Source organism: Mus musculus, chromosome 14 (assembly GCF_000001635.26).
Source record: "Mus musculus strain C57BL/6J chromosome 14, GRCm38.p6 C57BL/6J".
Classification (NCBI taxonomy): Eukaryota; Metazoa; Chordata; class Mammalia; order Rodentia; family Muridae; genus Mus; species Mus musculus.
In genome coordinates, this window is record NC_000080.6 from 34,158,613 (window position 1) to 34,171,173 (window position 12,561).

Sequence of the window (12,561 nt, forward strand, 5' to 3'; positions counted from 1 at the left end):
GAAGGACACATGCTCCACTATGTTCATAGCAGCCTTATTTATAATAGCCAGAAGCTGGAAAGAACCCAGATGCCCCTCAACAGAGGAATGGATACAGAAAATGTGGTACATCTACACAATGGAGTACTACTCAGCTATTAAAAAGAATGAATTTATGAAATTCCTAGCCAAATGGATGGACCTGGAGGGCATCATCCTGAGTGAGGTAACACATTCACAAAGGAACTCACACAATATGTACTCACTGATAAGTGGATATTAGCCCAAAACCTAGGATACCCAAGATATAAGATACAATTTCCTAAACACATGAAACTCAAGAAAAATGAAGACTGAAGTGTGGACACTATGCCCCTCCTTAGAAGAGGGAACAAAACACCCTTGGAAGGAGTTACAGAGACAAAGTTTGGAGCTGAGATGAAAGGATGGACCATGTAGAGACTGCCTTATCCAGGGATCCACCCCATAATCAGCATCCAAACGCTGACACCATTGCATACACTAGCAAGATTTTATCGAAAGGACCCAGATGTAGCTGTCTCTTGTGAGACTATGCCGGGGCCTAGCAAACACAGAAGTGGATGCCCACAGTCAGCTAATGGATGGATCACAGGGCTCCCAATGGAGGAGCTAGAGAAAGTACCCAAGGAGCTAAAGGGATCTGCAACCCTATAGGTGGATCAACATTATGAACTAACCAGTACCCCGGAGCTCTTGACTCTAACTGCATATGTATCAGCCTGAGTCTTGTAATGAGTCCAGGCCAATTAGGGAAACATTAACCAAGCACTGTCTCAAAACTAAAACTAAAACAGCACTACAGGGTTTCGGGGGAAGAGTGGCATGTAAGGTGATTCGGAGAATTACCTGCAGAGCGTCCCCACCTGCTGCTGTGGGCTGGGTGCAGGAGAGAGGAAGGCCAGGGAGCCACTGAGATGAGCAAGTGTGTGGTGAAAGATAGGAGAGAAGGGAGAGAAAAAGGAACAGATTGGTGTATGCACAGTGAAGGGGGTTGGGACGGGAAGCAAGAGGGTAGTGAGGAACAGCCTGGTGTGAGTAGCTATGCTGACACCTGAGGCCACGGTGAAATGATAGCCTCTGCTGCTGCGAGGACCATGTTTGGGTCTATGGCCATGCAGCAGCAAAGGTCTGCGTTGATGTCCTTGGCCCATGTTATTATCAAAGGCCATTTGTGTCCATCCCTGGTCTGGGCTGCTGCCTGGAGCCATGCTGATATCCAAGGGCTGGGCAGAGGTGGCCCTGCCTCTAGCTGATGGTGGCACTCAGGACAGCTGGCCCCACCCCTTACCTGAGCAGTGTGGGAGAGCTGGCCACAGGGCTCCCCTGGGTAGTGCTGGAGAGCTGGCAGCATGACCAACTCAGCTACCACCCAGGCCTAGATCCAGGGCTTTAATTGGCCCACTCCAACATCTACCCCATCTGTGAACCACACACAGGAGTGCAGGAAGGGACCAGGCCTGCAGATCCAAAGCTGCAGGATCTCCATGACCCAGGGCAACAACAGGATATCTGAGAGGAGTCCTGGTGAGGATCCAGTATTGATAATGTATCAAAAGTCGGAGGCCTCTAACCTGATCAGTGACTCATTGCAGTGAACATTTGCAAGCAAAGCTGTTTGAGCAAAAAGAGTATAGTGTGTAACACACCATAAGACATGGTAGCTTCCATGCTGAGTTTTATTTTTCCTTTGGGGGCCGTTGCAAGGGTGGAGGGCAGATATGGAGGGACAGGAAATGAGTGAGATTGGGGTACATGATGTGAAATTCATAAAGAAACAATAAAAAGGCTTTTAAAAAAAGAATCACATAGAACAAGAGGGAGACACCCATCACCGACAGCGAGAGTGTGGCTGTCAGGGCATTTGAAGAAAGGGTCAATTGACGGAGAAGACCTACTTTGAATACTGACATCCTAGTGGTCTCTGCTTCCTACTCCATCCAGATGTGATAAGCAACTGTCACAGCTGAGAGCCACCTCCAAATCCATTCCTTCCCTCCATGATAGACTGTTCTTAAATCATGAGCCATTCCGTTGCTTCTTGTTGAGTATTTGGTCAGAGGGATGAGAAAGTAACTAATATACTGGGTGGCACCCCAAAACTAGACCAGAGGTCGGAGAACTGCAAACCCCCAGGATAAAGACAAGATTCCAAGATGTTGGATAGTGCCTACAAAAGGAAAGCGAAGAAGCTGGTTGGCCATTGTTGTTCTCAGCAGCAAAGCAGGATGATGGAAAATAATGAAATGACCAAGCATGTTTAGCGCTTATGGAAATCTGTTTTTATTCCCTAAGCTCTCATTTCAGCCATCAGATCAAAGTTAAGCATGGGATTGGATATTTTCAGACTTGCAGATTTATTTTTCATGAACACTATCATTAATTTAGAAGATATTCCATCAAGTAAGGAAGAAAAGTCAAAGAAATGACTAACTTGACCCAGGAATCTAGAATTCTCAATCACCCTCAAAAAGACGACTGATAATCATGTGCTACAGAGAAATGTCAGAGTCAACTCCATCATCAAAGACATCAAAGAGATAGGGATGAAGATTCCTGTCACACTACTACAGGACTCCCCTGTGCAGAAAATTGCCGGATCTTGGAGAATGGCTGTGGATTATCTAATTAAATAAATTTAATTAGACAGTGATGCTTATTAAATTGCTATCCTAGATGTCTCCCACAGTCACTACTCAGTCAGTGTGTATCTACTGATCTGGTTCTTGTTTTCTCTATATCAGCTGAGAAGGACCACAGATTCCCTTTCTCCTCATAAGGAAGCCGTACAGGGCCAGTGCCAGCTCACCAGCTTTCTTTCCTAGTGGAGTTGGTAGACTTTGATTACCTGAACATTGCACAGATGTGATGTGGCTCTAAGGCACTGGGAACACATCCATGCTGGATGGATTGATGACCAGGCAAAAATAGCCATTTGCCTTCACAAGACACAGGCATTCCAGGGCGCTGTAACAGTTCAGGGGCTGCCACCTTGGGAAAGGTCCCAGAAGCACAACAGATCTGAAGCGGATCCGAAGGGTCCCATGATCTGTTTAGGTGTGCTATATCACCAAGTGGGCAACTAGCACTGGTCATAGGCAACTGGTTTTGAACAGGGCTCTGAACAAAAGAGAATTGTACAGCAGGCCTATGACATAAGTCTATGACTTACAACCCAGGACACTCAAAAGTACTCAACATGACTTTGGCATTCAAATGTGTTATGTAGAGTCCTTTGCTTACTCTCATGAGAGAATCATGACACAAACTTCCTAAGGATTATAACAAAACTCCACCTCATTTTTACAAATACCAACTCTCTTTTAAAAAGCAAGCTCTGAACAGGTATGATTGTGTGTGTCTGTGATCTCAGCACTTGAGGAGGCTGGAGAATGGAGATGGCAAGTTTGAAGTCAGCCTGAACTGCAGAGGGAGACCCTGTTAAGGAAAAGAAGGATAACACAGTGGGGGGAGGAGGTATAGAACATAGTAGCCCCTAGGCTGTGTGTGTGAGGAAGGTTAATGGGTGTTGGCTGAGGAGTAGCATGTCAGGACGTGTTTATCTTCTGTAAATTTCTTCCCATCGGTAGGAAATAAAACTGGATTTTAGCTCAGTAGTAAGTTCATGTTTAGCAATTATAAGTCCTTGGGTTCATCCTCAATGCCCAAATAAATATGTAAATAAATAATTATAATAAAATAGGGTGTGCTTTAGACATGGAAGCACTATGTTTTGGTGTTAGGACTACCAGCTCAGTCAGCACGTGAATTGAGCTATCAGCTTCTGCATCCTCACTCACCTCATGGAAGGGTTGTCCAAGCTGGATATATTATGACAGCCATGAAAAGTAGTAGATCAGTCACTGGAATCTGTTGAGGGTTTGTCCTTTGCTGTTATTGTAATGGTAAGGGCTTGCCCCCAAGACCTGGAGTCTGCACTAACTTCTGGGAAACCCCAATTCATTCCGATTGGTAAATAAAGATGACAGCAGCCAATAGCTGGGAAGGACAGACAGAGGCAGGGTTTAGGTTTCTCAGGCTTGGGACCACAGGAAGGAGAGGTAGGAAGCCACAATGCAGTGCCCTGGAGAAAGAACCAAAGCGGCCATGTAAAGGGGCCAAGAGAAGGAGATCCAGAGGGCCGCTCAATTGGATCAAGAAGAGCAGCCAAGATGAAACATAGAAATTCATAAGTAATAAATGAGTTACAGATAGAAAGTGGATTCTAACAACGTGAAGGTTAGGCAGTTGCCCAGCTATTATGCTGCTTAAGACATACTAAAATAGAAGGCTCTGTGTATGTGTGTGTGTGTGTGTGTGTGTGTGTGTGTGTGTGTGTGTGTGTCTTTCATTCAGGAACATAAACCCCTCCCCAGGGATTTATTAAACTGGGTTTTAGCTCAGTAGTAGAATTCATGCTTAGCATTTGCAAGTCCTTCGGTTCAATCCTCAGTGCCCAAATATATAAGTATTTATTTCATACTAGAGGAACCACACATAAAGATGGAATCTATGGAGTAGAAAAACTCATCCTTTCTGAACTCCATGAAGAAGGTTACTGAAAATTACTTTTTTACATGTTTTATTTTTATTCTTTTCACTGGTGCAGGGATGGAACCCATATCTAATTTTGTTCATGTGTATCGTTAGAGAAGAATCACTAAAACATTCTTCTACCAGTGCCATGTCTCTCCCTGGTGTGCATATTCTACTGCACTATCCAGTCTTTCGGCTACAGATTCATACAAGGGTCTCACACTGGGGACAGTAGAGACTGAGCCTTTAAGTTTGGCCATTGGAGCCAGGCCATGAGCATAACCAGGCAAGTTACAAAGACATACAGATGGAAAGGCTTCTGATGACATAATGGAAAGTCTTCCGATGACATAATGGCTTGATGTGACGCTCTGAGAAATTAGAGCTGGCCATGGCAGTACATACCTTCAGACCCAGCACTTGGGAGACTGAAGCAAGAGTATACATTTGAAGCCAGCCTTCCTATCATAGAAAGCCCCAAGCCGGCCTGGGCTACACAGCTAGATGCTGTCTCAAGGGGGGAAAAGTCTATTTTTAGGTCTTGGTCTTCATCATGGCTTCAGCTATGTTATAACACTCAGGTTCAGTATGTTACAAATGCAGTATTTGTCTTGGAGGGAAGTCAGAATAGGAACCCAAACAGGGTAGGAACCTGGTTGTAGGAGATGATGCAGAAGCCATGGAGGGGTGTTGCTTACTAGCTTGCTCCCCATGGCTTACTCAGATTGTTTACTTAAAGAACCCAGGGATACCTGCCTAGGGTGGCTCCACCCACAATTGACCAGGCCCTCCCATCTCAATCACAAAGAAAATGCCCCTACATGCATGTCTACAACCCAGTCTTATGGAGGCAGTTGAGACTCTCCCTCCTCCCCAGCTACTCTAGCTTGTGTCAAGTTGACAAAGGGCCAGGGATGCCTGGGAGCTGGGAGTCACTGGAAGGTACACCTTCCTTGGTGACTTTGGCAGCCAGAATTTCTTTTAGAGTGCTTCCTGGAAGACATGCCCTTATCTTTTCCTTAACTTTGAAGTCCTCGATGCCTCCTTTACAGCCCTACCACAATTGTCAAGGCCCTCCCATATCTCTGGCATCTTTGGAGGTGTCTTGTCTCATAATATTGTACCAGGGCTCTTCCTTTATCTTTTACCTTATTATTTTTAATTTTAATTTTATTTTATGTGTTTTCTCATGTGTTACCCTTTGGGTCCTTTGTGTATATATTCACATACATAGGCTTCCAGTTTAGTGTTTCTATGGGATTCCTGAGTATGTGAACAGGTGGACCTCTGCCTCTTGTGCCTTCTGGATTCTTTCCCTTCTGTTTGTTTGTATTGTCCAATTCCAGTGTGTTAGTTTTTATTTTATCTTGTTGTATTTAATTTTATCATTATCCCATAGAAGCCTGTTCATTTTCTTTTTTTTTTAATTTTTTTAAAGTCAACTAGATATTCTCTTCATTTACATTTCAAATGCTATCCCAAAAGTCCCCTATACCCTCCACCCCCCCCCTCCCTGCTCCCCTGCCTGCTCACTCCCACTTCTTGGCCCTGGCATTCCCCGACTGTTAATTTTCTAATGAAAACCAGGAAGGGGGCAGATCTGGATGGGAGGAGAGGTGGAGAGGAGCTGAGAACAGTAGAGGGAGAGAAGCCATAATCAGGATATATTACATGAAAAAAAATCATTTTCAGGAAGATAAAAAAAGTTTAAATCTAAAATAATAATAAAGCCATTATGTCCAGACTCTAACTCCTTTAAAATTAATGCTCACGCGCCTCACCGTTGTACGTTTTGGCTACATTTGACGTTGCTTGGCAAGATTAAACAGCTGCCTGCTTTTTTGTTTTTTCCATTTTCTTTATTTCCAACTTTGTCTCATTCATTTTATGGTGAATGCACTGATGGATTTAGAGGATTCCATCGAATGCGAATCTCATTGCTCTGATCCACTAAGCACAGCCGCTCTTGTTTATAGCAATGTTAGCGTCTTGGATTTACTCCAATGTTCTCGCTTTGCACACTCGGTCTTCAGCCTTTATTGTGAAACATATTTTCTTTTCCACACCTTTGTTAACTAACCAAGGTTTCTCGTCCCCTCTTTTCTAGAAGTTTGGTACTATGCGTCTCATTTCTGGTTTTAGTTATATTCTTAAATTGTCAACATAGACATCTGAGCTTTGTTCAGTGTTTGTCTAACATAGCTCACATCCCAACCACAAAAGGCCCCAAAGACCCTCTCTCCACTTTCCCAGTGCTGGGACTACAGGTGCACAGCCACCGCAGCTCGTCACACTGGTGACTGAACTCAGGTCCTTCCGGGTGTGACTGAGCCATCTCTCCAACCCAGTTTTTTAATTTCTTTAAAATGTTGCCAACATGTTTGTCCCATTTCACATCTCCACCAACACCGTATGAATGATATATTTTCTCCACATCCTAACCAATATTTAACATCATCAGTGTTTTTGTTTTTTTCAGATTTATTTTGGTGAGTGTGTTTTGCCTGCATGTGTATTAGTGCACCTTATACATTCAGTGCCTGTAAAAGTCAGGAAGAAGATGTCAGAACCCCTGGAACTAAAATTACAGGTGTTTCTCAGCCACCATGTGGGTGCTGGGAATCAAACCCAGAACCTCTGGAAGACCAGCTGGTGCTCTTAACTGTTGAGCCATCTCTGCAGTTCCATGTCAGTGCTATTTATTTGTTTTTTTAATTTTTTGAGACAGAGTTTCTCTGTGTTCCCCTGGCTGTCCTGGAACTAAGTCTGTAGACCAGGCTGGCCTCGAACTCAGAAATCCTCCTGTCTCTGCCTCCCAAGTGCTGGGATTAAAGGCGTGCGCCACCACGCCTGGCGTCAGTGCTATTTATAATATAAATATTTTTTCTCTTATATTTTTATTAGGTATTTTCTTCATTTACCTTTCCAGAGCTATCTCAAAAGTCCCCTATGCCCTCCCCTCCCCACTCCCCTACCCACCCACTCCCACTTCTTGGCCCTGGCGTTCCCCTGTACTGGGGCATATAAAGTTTGCAAGACCAATGGGCCTCTCTTTCCACTGATGGCCGACTAGGCCATCTTCTGATACATATGCAGCTAGAGACATGAACTCCAGGGGGTACTGGTTAGTTCATATTGTTGTTCCACCTATAGGGTTGCAGATCCCTTTAGCTCCTTGGGTACTTTCTCTAGCTCCTCCATTGGGGGCCCTAATATAAATATTTTAAAAATACATTTGATTTAAGTAGGTATTGCAGAAAGAAGAGCAAACTGGGAGGGGAAAAAACTGTCTTAAGTCTCAGCAGAAGCACTGTGAAAACCAAAGAGACTTTAACAATAAAATTATTGCTAAATAAGGGGGAAGGAAAGGAAGAAAGTTAATTACATCTGAATCAGTTAACAAAGGGACCACTTCTAAACATTCCTTATGTCTGTTATTAGTGATCTTTTATAAAATTGACTAAAAGATGTTTTAGACTAGGATGGAGAGATGGCGCAGTGGTTAAAACCACTGGCTACTATTCCAGAGGTCTTGAGTTCAAATCCCAGCACCCACATGGTCTCACAACTGTCCGTAACTATAGTTCCATGGGATTCAAAGCAGACAAAACACATAAATAAATCTATGTTGGATATGGTAGTGCATGCCTTTAGTCCCAGCTCCTTGGAGGCAGAGGCAGGTAGCTATCTACTTGTTCAAGGCCAGCCTTGTCTATGTAGCGAGTTCCAGGCCACCAATATTTACATAGTGAAACTCTGTATATGATAGATAGATAGATAGATAGATAGATAGATAGATAGATAGATAGATAGATAGATAGATAGAGATCGAGACAGGGTTTCTCTGTGCTCCCCTGGCTGTCCTGGAACTAACTCTGTAGACCAGGCTGGCCTCGAACTCAGAAATCCTCCTGTCTCTGCCTCCCAAGTGCTGGGATTAAAGGCGTGCGCCACCATGCCCAGCGTCAGTGCTATTTATAATATAAATATTTTTTCTCTTATATTTTTTATTAGGTATTTTCTTCATTTACCTTTCCAATGCTATCTCAAAAGTCCCCTTTTTAAAGATGTTTCAGAACCCTGACATATACACACTTAGAAGTTAGGAAACTGTATTTTTGATAAGAAAAGACATATTCAATAGGAAAACACATAGATAACTGTGTTAGCTTTCTGTCACTATAACAAATACCTGAATTACCCAATTTATTTAAAAGGAAAGGTTTCCTTTGGCTCGTGGTTTTGGTGTAGTCCATTATCAGTGGGTCTGAGAAGGTGATACAGTGATGGAACCCTGTGCTAGAACAAGCTCACTCACCTCCTGGCTGGAAAGAGGAAGAGGGAAGGAGCAGGAACCCCGATATCCCTTCAAGTTGACACCAACAGCCTTCAGGTCAGATCAAAAGGTAACAATGTTAAATGTTGGGTGGGGATATGGAGGATATATATTAATGTACTGGTTATACACTTCTGGTGGAGATGTGAAATGGGACAAACATGTTGTCAGTATTCAAAAACCTTAAAAACTGGGTTGGAGAGACGGCTCAGAAAGGCAGGCAGGTGCTTACCACGTACGCATGTGGATCTGAGTTCAATCTCCGGTACTGGTGAGAAGCCAAGGGAGAAGGGAAGGAAACAAGGGAGAGGGAGGATGGGTATTTATCCTGGAGTGAGTCGAACGACTGCCTCTGGATAGAGGGAGACAGATGTGGTCTATCCTGTGTTAGGATGAGATGTTTAATCTCAACTGGCCATGCTAATCAGGTGAGCCAACAGGGGGCTTCTGAATATTGGACTTTAATACTTTGTTAGTTGAGCCTTGGTAGTCAGCCTCCGGAGGAAGAAGTGGCCAAATACGGGAATGGGCCTTGGTGGCTAGCGTTAGGAATGTAATCTAATGGTTTAAGCAAGGCAGAGGGAATGCGGGGAAAGGCGAGACCTGCCAGACCCATGTTTGCCATCCTCAGGCTGGCTAGAGCCCCTCCAAGCCTCTCACTCCGAATTCTGGAAGGCCCTCGCTCGCCTGCTCAGAACACCAACATCTGCCAAGAAGGCTGCCAAGCAGCTTAGTGCTTTCCCATACTTGACTTGCAGTGGGGCCTTGCTTTCGAAGACACTATCAAGGAATCACAAGCAAGATTATTAACCTGCCGGGCAGTGGTGGCGCACGCCTTTAATCCCAGCACTCTGGAGGCAGAGGCAGGCAGATTTCTGAGTTCGAGGCCAGCCTGTTCTACAGAGTGAGTTCCAGGACAGCCAGGGCTATACAAAGAAACCCTGTCTTGAAAAAAAAAAACAAATAAAAAACAAACAAACAAAAAACTATTAACCTGCCCTACTTTGCTTACCTTAGTAATTGCATGCCTGTCAGATGTCCCTCAAAAGCTACTTCATAGTCTCCTTTGGGTTCCTTATCAACCATTGACGATAACTTCAAAACCCACCAAATGGCTATTGTGATGGCAGTGGAGTGTGACTTCACTAAAGAAGACACACAGAGAGGGGGGGGGGAGAGAGGGAGAGAGGGAGAGAGAGAGAGAGACCATGCTCTCAGATGCATCTTTCTTATTGAACATTTTTCTTTCCATGTTAGCAGGCTGGGGAGATGGATTCATTCTTACAGTCACTGGCTGCTCTTCCAGAGGACCCAGATCCAGTTTCCAGCACTCACATGGCAGCTCACAGCCATCTGTAGCTCCAGCTCCAGGGGATCCAGCACGCTCTTCTCAGGCAGACACTTTGCACTCTCTGTGGATGGAACAGCTGCTGGTTTCCTGGCTTTCCCTCCTACAAGCAGCCATCGTGGGGCCATGCAGCTTCTGCTTGTGTAAGCTGAGTTAATAAATGCAGCCTGTACTTACCTGTTTTCTACTACCCCTGTTTGTCTAGCAAGCCCTCGGGTTTGTAGAATTAATCCTGTCTTTTGAATTTTCAGTATATTCTGACAATCATATTTTATTGCTATGATTTCATTGTGTTATTTATTTCTATTAACACATTGACTTGTTCTTTTTAAAAAAAAAAAAGATTTATTTCTTTATTATATGTTAGTACACTGTAGCTGTCTTCAGACACACCAGAAGAGGACATCAGATCTCATTACAGATGGTTGTGAGCCACCATGTGGTTGCTGGGAATTGAACTCAGGATCTCTGGAAGAGCAGTCAGTGCTCTCAACCGCTGAGCCATCTCTCTACCCCCCGACTTGTTTTTTAAAAAGAAATTTTACACCAATTTATTTATATATTTATGGAAGGAAGACAGTGCTACGGCAGCCTTGGTTGTGACCACATAACGTGGCCATTCTGTACAGCAGATGCCTTCACACTGTGCTGATAAACACCACCAGAAGCTCAGCTCAGATCCAAGATCACTGCGTGCTATGACTCTCGGTGTCTTCACTGTGCACACCAATCTTCCACTCTTGTAGAAACATGGTGTAATATAGGAAAAAGATGTAATACCTTCCCACTGCCATTTCTCAGCATGCAACTCTCAAATTGGTGTTAACTCTGGATTACATTTTGTTAGAAAATTTGATTTTAAGAATTGCTGTTTGAAGATGACCTAGTCGGCCATCACTGGAAAGAGAGGCCCATTGGACTTGCAAACTTTATATGCCCCAGTACAGGGGAACGCCAGGGCCAAAAAGTGGGAGTGGGTGGATAGGGGGGGTGGGGGGGAGGACATGGGGGACTTTTGGGATAGCATTGGAAATGTAAATGAGGAAAATACCTAATTAAAAATAAATAAATAAATAAATAAATAAAACAAAAAAAGAATTGCTGTTTGTTTGAGTTTCTGACTTCTTTTACACTTATAAACAATTATTATCCTCTTTTGGGGTATGTTACTGTGATGGTCCCCATGATCAAAGGCAACTTAGAGGAGAAAAGGGCTGATTTAATCTCTCAGCTCCAGACCACAGTCTATCACTGAGGGAAGTCAGGGCAGGAACTCCCTACGATCCTTCCATCATGTAGAATTCCAGGGATCAAACCCAGGTCATCAGGTTTGGCTGCAGGCTCTTCACTCACTGAGCCATCTTCTTACTGGGCAAGACTTAATTCTTTATGTAAAAATAAACAAGTATGCTCATCTCCCTAGCACATAGGTTTTCTTTCATCTTTAATAAATGGTAATATTTATTAAATATTCTAAGGAAGTGTGGAGATGAGATCTTCTCACAGACCTGTGCATCCAGGCATGGATATGGAAGGAATACCTTTTCTGTACATAAATAACAACATTCAGAAAATGTTTGATTTATATAATTATTTGATATACTCCTAGAGCCAGGGTCATGTAGAACTTTTTCATCCTAAAGAGTTTGCTAGTGAAGAAGGTTCGGGAAGGATTGTTCTAGACCATCATGTTACATGATTATGGCTGGGGCTTGAAGTCCGACTTCCAAGAGCTCACTTTCCGCAGCTTTCATAGGCTTTGTGCTTTCTGAACCATAAAAGTATTGTTACTTTTTCAGCCAAGATGGCGCCGAAAGCGAAGAAGGAAGCTCCTGCCCCTCCCAAAGCCGAAGCCAAAGCGAAGGCCTTGAAAGCTAAGAAGGCGGTGCTGAAAGGCGTCCACAGCCACAAAAAGAAGATGATCCGAACGTCACCCACCTTCCGGCGGCCCAAGACCCTGCGGCTCCGGAGGCAGCCAAAATATCCTCGGAAGAGTGCGCCCAGGAGAAACAAGCTTGACCACTATGCTATCATCAAATTCCCACTGACCACGGAGTCAGCCATGAAGAAAATAGAGGACAACAACACTCTTGTGTTCATTGTGGATGTCAAGGCCAATAAGCATCAGATCAAACAGGCTGTCAAGAAACTCTATGACATCGATGTGGCCAAAGTCAATACCCTGATAAGGCCCGACGGAGAGAAGAAGGCGTATGTTCGCTTGGCTCCTGATTATGATGCCCTAGATGTTGCCAACAAGATTGGGATCATCTAAACTGAGTCCAGATGGCTAATTCTAAATATATACTTTTTTCACCATAAA

At 43.9% G+C, this 12,561-nt stretch overlaps 1 pseudogene; it reads left to right on the plus strand.

The window, feature by feature from the left end:
* Positions 12,029 to 12,561, plus strand: Rpl23a-ps3 (ribosomal protein L23A, pseudogene 3; annotated as a pseudogene).